General features: G+C 49.1%; 1 long non-coding RNA gene across 1 annotated transcript; it reads left to right on the forward strand.

Annotated features, from left to right (window-relative positions):
* Positions 1-221: 221 nt before the first annotated feature.
* On the forward strand, positions 222-2,501 carry LOC118591926. The gene is made up of 2 exons (XR_004946031.1): positions 222-542; positions 2,295-2,501. It is a non-coding gene; the product is annotated as an uncharacterized LOC118591926 (long non-coding RNA).
* Positions 2,502-10,454: the final 7,953 nt, after the last annotated feature.

The raw sequence follows: 10,454 nt of genomic DNA on the forward strand, positions 1-10,454 counted from the left end.
ACACACAGAAAAAAGAAAGTTTTCTTTGTTGTCTTTTTGAGGCAGAGTTTAACTGTATAGCCTGGTTAGACTGGAGCTCACAGTGTACACTAGACTGGCTTGAATTTGTGGCCATCCTCCTGCCTCTGCCTCCCAAGAACTGGGAGGCCATACTCTACATTATGCTTTCTACTGTTTTCAAATGTTTACAGTTTATATAAAGCAGATGTGGGCACATGTCTGTTGCTTCCTGCACAGGAAGCAGAGGCAGGAGGATCAGGTCAGAGTCGCTCCTTGGATGTAAAGGGAGTTCTAGGTCAGTCTGAGCTGCATGAGACCCCCTTGCAAAGCCAGGACTCCCTTGGGGAGCTTCCCCAAGGTGTGAGTGAAGCTGAAAGCAGCCAAGGAGGTGCATTAGCAGTGCACCTCCAAATTGTTGTTTCTTTTCCTTTTTTCTAGGAAGGATCTCGTGCGAGTTGAAGCCACAGTCATTGAAAAGACAGAATCATGGCCCAAAATCAACATGAAATTTAAGAAAAGGAAAAACTTGAGGAAGAAAAAAAGTAAGTGCAAAACAGTGTGTTGAGGCCCGTGCTCCCAGAACATAGTGATTGTCACCCATGTTCCCTGCCAAGTAGCTGGGCAAGACCAGGGTGATGTCATCCCTAATAGTCATGCCAGTGTTGTGTGGGGTGAGGGCCCCAGAACTACTCACATGGCCCCAGTGTGACACGCAGAGCACATGGCAGCTGTTGACCGAGCCTAGCACCTGACTTGAGACTTGGGGGGACAGCAGTAGTACCTTGGGTTGTCTCAGAAAACCAGAAGCAGCTCCCACAGGAGCGGGATATAGTTCACCCTCCATGGCACAGGTTGGGCTTAGGACGTAATAGGATGGAAAGCTCCTGGCATGTGCGGTACCTGTGACATCACAGATAATTCAAAGGGAGACGTGATTAGATGCTCAGGACCAGGTCGTCTGTGACCTCTGCAGGAAGTGGGGGAGCCAACTGTGCTCCTTTGAAGTCCTTTGGTCACTGGGCAGTCTGCATCCTCCCTTCTCAGTGATGCTGCGTTGGCTGGTTAGGAATGGGCCCCGGCAGTGTTGTCATGGAGATGCCAAGTACAAACATCCTGAGTGGTCAAGGCCGTGGCCAGCTGGCTGAGTTTTAGGGAGTTGAGGAGGCCTGTGACAGGATCAGGTTCATCTGAAGGCTGGAAGCAGAGGATGCTGAAGAAGCCCCAGAGCCAGTGTGAGGAGAGAGGCTGAGGCCAGCTTAGGAGTGTTCAGGGTTGAGACCACAGTGCCTAGTACCAATGGGAGAAGGCTGCAGGCTGGGCCCTCAGCACCAGCTGAGAGCTGCCCCGGGGCTGCTTTGGCGGGAGCTGTGCAGGGGACGGGGCAGAGGCAAAGACAAGCTCTCCCACAGGAGATTGTTTTCTTTAGTCGGCCCCCTCCCACGGCCCCCAGTAGTAACAGTCCTAGGGAGGAGTGATCCCATGAGGCTGCTGACCTGAGTGAGGGCAGGGTGGAGTCTGAGGGTGACTTCACAGGGCACTGCGTTCCCTTTGGGACGGGGGCAAGGTGGTGGTTGGCTTAGCTGTGGTGGTGGAAGTCATGGGGAGGCAGTGCCAGAGAGCGGGTGTGTGGTGCCGAGGCGGGCAGGAGGGAAACACCAGTGCCCTCCAGTCATTCTCTCTTGTCTGGAGTAAGGGGGTTCCTAAGGGGAAGTGCAGGATATCCTCAGTGCAGATGTTGCTGCCCCTCATCCCTGAGGGAACACCTAGTTGTTAGGTCCTAATAGGTGCGACCCACTCTGTTACCTGCTTTGTTCTGATGTGGACATTTGATATTGTCCTCAAAGCAGCCAATTGTCCATGAACAGATAGAGAGCCACGGAACGCCAAGGCAGAGGGGCCCCATAAATGCAATAAAAAGAATTTTTTATCAGCTCCCTCCCTGCATCCCCCGCAAAATAGTAACAGAGGCAGTTGCGACGCAGCCCTAGGCAGTGGGATACAGTCTCATACCCACCCAGTCAGGAGCACCATGGTCTCCCAAAGTGAGTAAGTCCATCCTGCCCTCGGGGCCTTAAGGCCAGTGTGGCTATAGGAGCAGACCCTTGACCGTGGGCTGCTGCGATTCCAGCATCAGCAGCTGTAGGTGGGGCCCATGACAGGAGTGAGGTGGTCAGTACACATCAATAGGGTGGGGCAAGGGACATGGCCAGGGGCCAGGCAGAATGCACTGCTGGGGACAGCTGGGCACCAGCAAGGACATGAGGCCTGGCGTATGACAAGGTTCTCTCTTTCAGTCATCGTGAACCCACAGACCGTCCTCCGGATTAACACCATTGAGATTGCACCTCGTTTGCTGTGACCACAGGGCAGACAGCTAAGAAGCATAAAATAAACTCAGGTCTGCACTCAGGACGCTGAGGCAGGGGGATCACAAGTTCCACGCCAGCCTGGGCTACACAGCAAGACCCTGTCTGATAATAAACACCAAGTATTTTGTAGGAGACTGAGCCTGTTCGTGTCTGAATAGTGGTGGACATCAGCCACATCTGACAGCCATCACCCTGAGCCATAGCAGCAAGCCTGGAGGAAATGACTGGTCAGACCCCACTCAAACCCTGGCCAGACAGGAGTGGTAGTCTTTCTTAGCATAAGGAGGACTGATACCGGGCAGAGGCGGGCAAGGCCAGGACTGGGTTCCCGGAACAGCTGCTGGGATTGGGCATGTGACTCAGGTGGCAGATCACTTTCCTAACGTGCAGGAAGCGCTGAGTTCCACCCCAGCTCTCAGAGGCTGAGGCAGGAGGATTGCAAATTCAAGGTCATCCCCAGCTGCACAGTAACTCCTGGGCCAGCCTGAGCTACGTGACCCTGTCTCTGAAGGAAGGAAGGTGTTCCCAGGTAGACCGCTGTGACTGGCTCGGTGATGTGTGCTGCGTGTCGGCTGCCGTCCTTTGTCTCCATCGCTCCTCAGGCTGAGGTCACAGTGCTTTCTGGAGACAGGGACGGTAGGGCGGGTAGAAGGGAGCTCCAGTCCTGGAGTTTGGGGCTCCAGGGCTATGACCTTGTGAGTCAGGCCCACCTTAGGAAGGAGCACCCTGAAGGTCACAGCCAGAAGCCTGGAGTCAGGAGGAGCCACAGGCCATACATAGGAACTGCCAGTCTCCCAGGGCAGCAGCCTATATCCAATCACCGATTTTCCTCATTCTCTCAGCCGCCCTAAGCAGTCACCCTCAGATGTTCAGTGTTTGAGACACGGTGTCATTCTACATAGCCCAGGCTGACCCTGACTTTGAAGCACTCCTCTGTCTCAGCCTTCTCAGTGCTGGGGGGTTGCATGTGTGCCACCACTCCCAGGGTGGGGCATTTGGATTGGGGTGGAAGGCGGTTGTCCTTCAGTCTCTGGCCAGGTTCCAGTTCCCCTGCAGCTCCTTCTGTGTGCGGCAGAGGGCGGCACCCCACTGTCCAGCTCTGCCTGAAGCCTGAAAGGGGAGAAGGAGCTGCTGGAGAGCAGGCCTCCTACAGGAGCCCCAGACTGGCTACTGACACAGGCCCCGGGTGTGGAGTGCGCTCCCTGCCGTGAAGAGAACAACTCTCAGGAATTAGACCTACCTTGTACCTCATTCAAGACAGTTTCTTCACTATCGTGTAAGCCAGACCAGCTGGCTATGGAACTCATGGAGACTCTCTTGTCTGCCTCTCTTTTCCTGTAGATAAACTGGGATTACAGACATGGCTTATACATGGATCTGAACTCAAGTCTCCAGGCTTGTACAGCAAGTGCTTTACACTGAGCTGTCCCCAACCAGCTTCTTTTATTACTATTAATTTATGTATGTCTGCATATGGGGGGGGGGGACAAAGGGGTTCAGATCACCTAGAGCTTGAATTATAGGCAGTTTGTGTGTTTGCCAGATATGAGTGCTGGGAATCAAACTCAGATCCTCTGCAAGAACAATATATACTCTTAACCACTGAGCCGTCTCTCTGGCCCCTGTCTCAAGCCAATGTCCAACAAATTTCTCTTGCCATTCAAAGTTCATGCTGGACCCAGGAAGCTCGCTCTCTCTCCACCCCTCCTGCTAGCCCAGCACCATCTCAGAGCCCCATCAGCCTGTGTCATGGTTCTCAGACTTCCTACTGCTGCGACCCTTTAATACAGTTCCTCATGTGCTGACCCCAACCATAAAATCATTGCTACTTCATAACTAATTTTGCTACTGTTATGAATCATAATTTAAAATGTGTGACATGTAGGATATCTGATATGCAACTCCTTTGAAAGGGTCATTTGACCCCCAAAGGGGTCATGACCCACAGGGTGAGAACCACTGGTCTCCAATTCTTTGACTTTGACTTATACATATCTATACTTTTTCTTCTTTTGTTTGGGGTTTTTTTTTTGGTTTGGTTTGGTTTTTTGTTTTTGTTTTTGTTTTGAGCTTCATGTATACTAGGCCAGCAACTCTACCAACTGAGCTACATCCCTAGCACTGGTGTTTGTTTTTGTTTGGTTGGTTGGTTGGTTTTTGGTTTTAAATTTTATCACTAGTGTGTTTGTCCAAGATTGAACAGAAGTGTCTAAGCTCACATGACAAGGCCCCATCTCACCAGCTTGTATTGTCCATTTTTTAAGACAACCTCTTGCAGACTGGTGGGGTGGCTCAGCAGTAGTGGCGTGCCAGCAAGCCTGCTAACCTGAGTCCAGTCTCCCAGACACTGACTCTGGCAAATTGTTCTCTGACCTCCAAACAAACTTTAATGTAATGTAAAGGTTTTAGTTAGTTATTTATGTGTACCACCTGTGTGAAGGAGATCGGGGAGGCCGCTGGGTCCCTGGACCTGGAGTGACAGGACTGGGGAGTTTTCCTGTGGGTGCTGGAGACCAACCTCTGGTCCTCCACAGAGCAATGAACACTTTCCGAGACAGGATTTCTCTGTGTAGCCCTGGCTGTCCTGCCACTCATTCTGTAGACCAGGCTGGCCTTGAACTCACAGGGATCAGCCTGCCTCCGCCTCCTCTACCACCTGGAGAGCAGTAAACATTCTTAACTGCTAAGCTACCTCTCCACCCCCAGTAAATATAATTTTAAAAACAAGCCAGTAGTCCTAGTACTTAGAAGGTGGAAGCAAAAAGATCAGAAGTTCAAGGCCAGCTTTGGCTCCATGGGAAATTTGAGGCCTATCGTGGCTACAGGAGACCCTGTTTCCAAAATAGAGCCAGGCATAGTGGTATATGCCTTTAATACCAGTCCTGGCTGGGCAGTGGTGGCACATGCCTTTAATCCTAGCACTCAGGAGGCAGAAAAAGATGGGGCTGTGTGTTCCAGGCCAGCCTGGTCTACATAGCAACCTGTCTCAAAAATAATTAAATTGAATAAAAAAATTCCCAATTTCATTCTACTGGTGAGCCAGATGTGGCCCTCTGAATAGTTTGAACACCTCTCAAATGTGGCTGTCTCACAGTGGCTGTCTGTGAGGTCCCAGGTCACCCTCAGGAAGGGTGTGTCAGGCAAGGCTAGTGAACCAGAGTTGTGGGCGAGACTAACCTGTGTCTGCAGGCACCCACCTGGGCCTGGCTTTCAAAGCCTTCCCTGTGTGGGCTGAACTGTGACAGTAGCAAGGTTCGTGGTGGCTACAGGGCTGACAAGGGGTCTGTCCCAGATGCCACAGGACCTCAACTCTCCCTTTGCATGTGGCTCTGGGGACTGAGCTCACAACAGCAGGTGCTGCGCCTTTTCCTCCAGTGTGTCCACACCCCAGACCTGCAGCAGCTCCCCAAGATAATAGACGTACATTTGGAAGGTGCTGTGCCCTTTGACCCACATCCGGCGCAAGTACCACCTGTCCCTTGATGCCCAGCATGGGGCTAGGGAGATGGCTTAGTCAGCACCCTGCCTGTCACACAACCATAAGGGTCTGTTTGAATCCACAGCATTGACATAAAAAGCCATGTGCTGCCCCAGCAACCTGAGTTTTACCCCAGGACCCACATAGTAGAGGGAGAGAACTGATTTCTCCAAGTTGTCTTCTACAAGTATATCCTGTCACACATGTGCCTACCACATGCACTTGCACACAGACACACACACACACACACACACACCAGATAGATAGATAGATAGATAGATAGATAGATAGATAGATAGATAGATAGAAGGATATAATTTTAAGGTTGGCATGGGGGCTGGAGAGATGGTTCAGTGGTTAAGAGCACTGACTGCCCTTCAGAGGACCCAGGTTCAATTCCCAGCAACCACATGGCAGCTTAAAACTATCTGTAAACTCTAGTTCCAGGGGATCTGACACCTTACACATATATGCAGGCAAAACACCAATGTACATAAATAAAAATTTTTTAAAAAGCTTGGCATGATAGCACATCAGTACCTCATCGTGGAATAATCGTTTTGTATACTGTGAAAATGTGTTGTTCTCATTGTTAATAAAAAGCTGACTGGCCAATAGCTAGGTAGGATTTTCTGGACAGAGAGAATGCTGGGAAGGAGAAAGAAAGAGTCTGAGGAGTCTCGAGCCAGATGCAGAGGAAGCAGGATGTGTACAAAATGAGGTAACAGGCCATGAGTGGTAGAACGTAGATAAGAATTATGGATTAATTTAAGTTGTAAGAGCTAGTTAGTAATAAGCCTGAGCTATCAGGCAAGTGCTTATAATTAATATTGAATATTGCATTGGTTACTCAGGAACTGATAGACAGGAAAGAAAAGTCCACCCACAACTTGGGGTATAGACACAGAAGGATCCCTAAGGTTCACAGCCTATCTAGCTAAATTTGTGTGCTCCAGATTCAATGAGAGACCTTGTATCCAAAAACAACAACAAACAAAGCAGAAAGCTGGGTGTGGGTGTGGTGGTTTATTCAGCCAACACTCAGAAGGCAGAGATAGATCAATCTCTGAGTTCAAGGCCAACCTGGTCTACATAGTGAGAGCCTGTCTCAAAAGGTGGGGAGTGGGGGCAGAAGCAGAAAGTCAGGCTTGTGGGCACCCACCTTTAATCCCAGCACTTAGGGTGCAGTGGTAGACAGATCCCTATGAGTTGAAAGCCAACCAAAGCTACATAACAAAAACACATCTCCAAAAAGTCCTTAAAACAAAACCAAAGTGGGTAGGCCAGTGAGATGACTCAGTAGGACTAACTGTACAAGCCTGAAGACCTGGGTTCAATTCCTGGAACCCACATAAGGTAGAAGGAGAGAATGGATTCCGTTGTTTCCTCCAACCTCCACACAAATGTGCAGCATACACACACCTACATGAACGTACATACGCTACACAACAGAACACATACAAAATAATACATCACACTGTTGAGGCCACCAGCAAGATGCCACCCTAGTGCACAAAGGGCAGTGCCCAGGCTCAGGAGACATAGCAGAGAGACTCCTGGGCACTGTGGGGGCTTTCCCTCCATCTCCTGAGGATCCTGGTCTCATCAGAACACAGTCTGTGTTTGAGGCTGGGGACCACACAGCAAACATGCTAGTCCACTGGACTCACTCCCCACCAGCTCTGAGCTGAAGCACTGCCCCTCTGCCAGTGCACATGGGCAGATTGTACCAGACACTCCAGCCCACCTCACCCCTGTCTGCCCTTCCAAACCCTGTCCCTTAGCCACTATGACCACCGCACATGTCTTCAGGGGCAGACATTAGACAATGGCTCCTCTTCCTGTTTCATGACCTAGACCCCCCTAAAACCATGCTTTCCAGAAGGACAGGGTTGTCTTGCTATCTGCAATGAGCCTGCTGTTGTTTTGGTTTTGGTTGACATGGGGTCTTGCTACATACCCCAGGCTGGCTTCACATCAGTCCTCTTTTCTCAGCCATTCTAGTGTTGGAGCTGTAGATATATGCACTGACTATTGGTCACAACCAAGTTTATGGTGTGGAGGGGCTTTATGGGGTGGGATGGTCCAGGACCAAGGATATTAGGATGGGATCCAGTTTTTACAAGAGCAGGATTGGAGATTACGTTCTATGAAAACACAGGCATGCACCGGGCACTGGTGGCACATACCTTTAATCCCAACACTTGGGAGGCAGTGCAGGTGGATCTCTGCGAGTTCAAGGCCAGTCTGGTCTATAAAGTGAGTTCCAGGACAGCCAAGGCTGTTACACAAATCCTGTCTCAAAAAAACAAAATAAATGAACAAACAAACAAACACAGGCATACATGTGCATAACACACACACGGTTCTATGAAAACAGGTACACATGTGCATAACACACACACAGTTCTATGAAAACAGGTACACATGTGCATAACACACACACAGTTCTATGAAAACAGGTACACGTGCATAACACACAGCAAATAAAATCTAATAATGTTTACAAACCCGGAGCTTTTTAGCTCATTCCTGCCAGATTCCTCAGAAGGCGAAGGTCGTGAATGGAGGGGCCCATGGCTGTCTTTGAACCTGGTAAAACCTAACAGAAGCCTGCAACCTCAGGTACTCCTCCTAGGAAACGTCCTTCCGATAGAATCACAGACTAGACTAATAATTCCTTTTTGTTTTTATTTTCTTTTTCTTTTTTTTTTTTTTAAAAGAATTTACTTATTTTACAGTGAGTGTTTTGTTCCCATTTATGTCTGTGCACCACATGTGTGCCTGGTGACCTCGGAGGTCAGAAGAGGGAGTCAGATCCCCCGGGACTGGAGTTATGGTGGTATGAATGCCATGTGAGTGCTGGGAATTGAACCCAGGTCCTCTGACAGAACAAGTGTTCTTAACTGCTGAGTCTTCTCTCCAGCCCCATGTTTGTTTTGTTTTTATGAAACAGGATCTCATGTGGCCCATCGGATCTAACACTTATTATATAGCTGAGAATGGCCTTGAACTCCTGGTCTTCCTGCCTCCATCTCCCACGTGAGTGGTAGGTCACTTCCCAGCAGAGGAGAGAGCTGGAAAATCCCTAGGAACATTTTTTTCAGACACAGATAGACAGACATATGACAGATTGGTTGGTAAAAGTAGGTAGGTAGATAGACAATGGATAAATGGATGGATAGGTAGACAGATAAAAGAGAAATAGATGATAAATGGATAAATGGGTGGATTGGTAGACAAATATAGATAAGTAAATGTTTAATGGCTGGATAGATGATAGATATATGGAGAGATGGATAGGTGGACATAAAGATGACAAATGAAAGGATGGAGAGATAGGCAGATGACAGATGGACAGACAGATGGATAGGTAGAGGGAGGATAGAAAAACTGATGAGATGTAATAGATGATGGAGAGATAGATGGGCAGATAGGTGAGTAGATGATCGATAGAAATAGATTGACAGGTGTCAGAAGATAGATTGGTTGATAGATTGTGGGTAAATGGGCAGATTATAGATATAAGTAGATGGTAGATAGACAGACAGACAGACAGATAATAAACACAGCAGATGCCAGATGCATGAGAGATGGCTGAGAGGCAGCTAGAGGCAAGCCTGTGTCTGGAGTAAACACTGTTATTTCGACAGTCTGAATTCTCTGATGGAACCAAAGAGCACATGTCATCCTGGAGGGCTGGCCCAAGGCTGCAGGAAGCAGAGGGTGGCTGACCATCTCTCCCTCTGCACACACTGCCTCAGAGAAGATTGATTCTCCAAGGTTCTGGGAGCGCTGGGGCTCCCAAGAATATCTGAAGTGAACTTTTTTGTTTGGTTGTTGTTGTTATTGTTGTTGTTTTCAAGACAGGGTTTCTCTGTGTAGCCCTGGCCATCCTGGAACTCGCTCTGTAGACCAGGCTGGCCTCAAACTCAGAGATCCATCTGCCTCTGCCTCCCAAGCACTGGGATTAAAGGAGTGTGCTACCACTGTGAGGCTTAAAGTGAACTTTTTAAAAACTCCCAGCACTCTGGAGGCAGAGGCAGGTGGATCTCTGTGTGTTCGAGGCCAGCCTGGGCTACAGAGTGAGTTCCAGGAAAGGCACAAAACTACACAAAGAAACCCTGTCTTGAAACAAACAAACAAACAAACAAACAAAAAACAACTCTCGGGGTGGGGATTTAGCTCAATGGTAGAGCACTTGCCTAGCAAGCGCAAGGCTCTGGGTTCGATCCTCAGCTCCAAAAAAAAAAATAAAAATAAAAAATAAACTCCCTCATGCAGGCTGAGGATGTAGCTTGGTCTGTAAAGTGCTTGACTAGAAAGCATGATGCCTGGGTTCCATCACCGGTGCTGCATTAGCAGGGTGTGATAGCTTACATCTGTCATCCAGGATTTGAGAGGTGGAAACAGAAGGACCCAGAGTTCAAGGTCGTTTTCAGCTACCCAGAGAGTTTAAGGGCAACTTGGGCTGCATGAGATCTTGCCTCTTCCTCAAATAACAAAGTGGTGTGTGTGTGTGTGTGTGTGTGTGTGTGTGTGTGTGTGTGTGTGTGTGTGTCCCCGTCCATGTGTGTAGAGGGTGCATTCACCATCTAGGTGGGTGT

Source organism: Onychomys torridus, chromosome 1 (assembly GCF_903995425.1).
Source record: "Onychomys torridus chromosome 1, mOncTor1.1, whole genome shotgun sequence".
Lineage (NCBI taxonomy): Eukaryota > Metazoa > Chordata > Mammalia > Rodentia > Cricetidae > Onychomys > Onychomys torridus.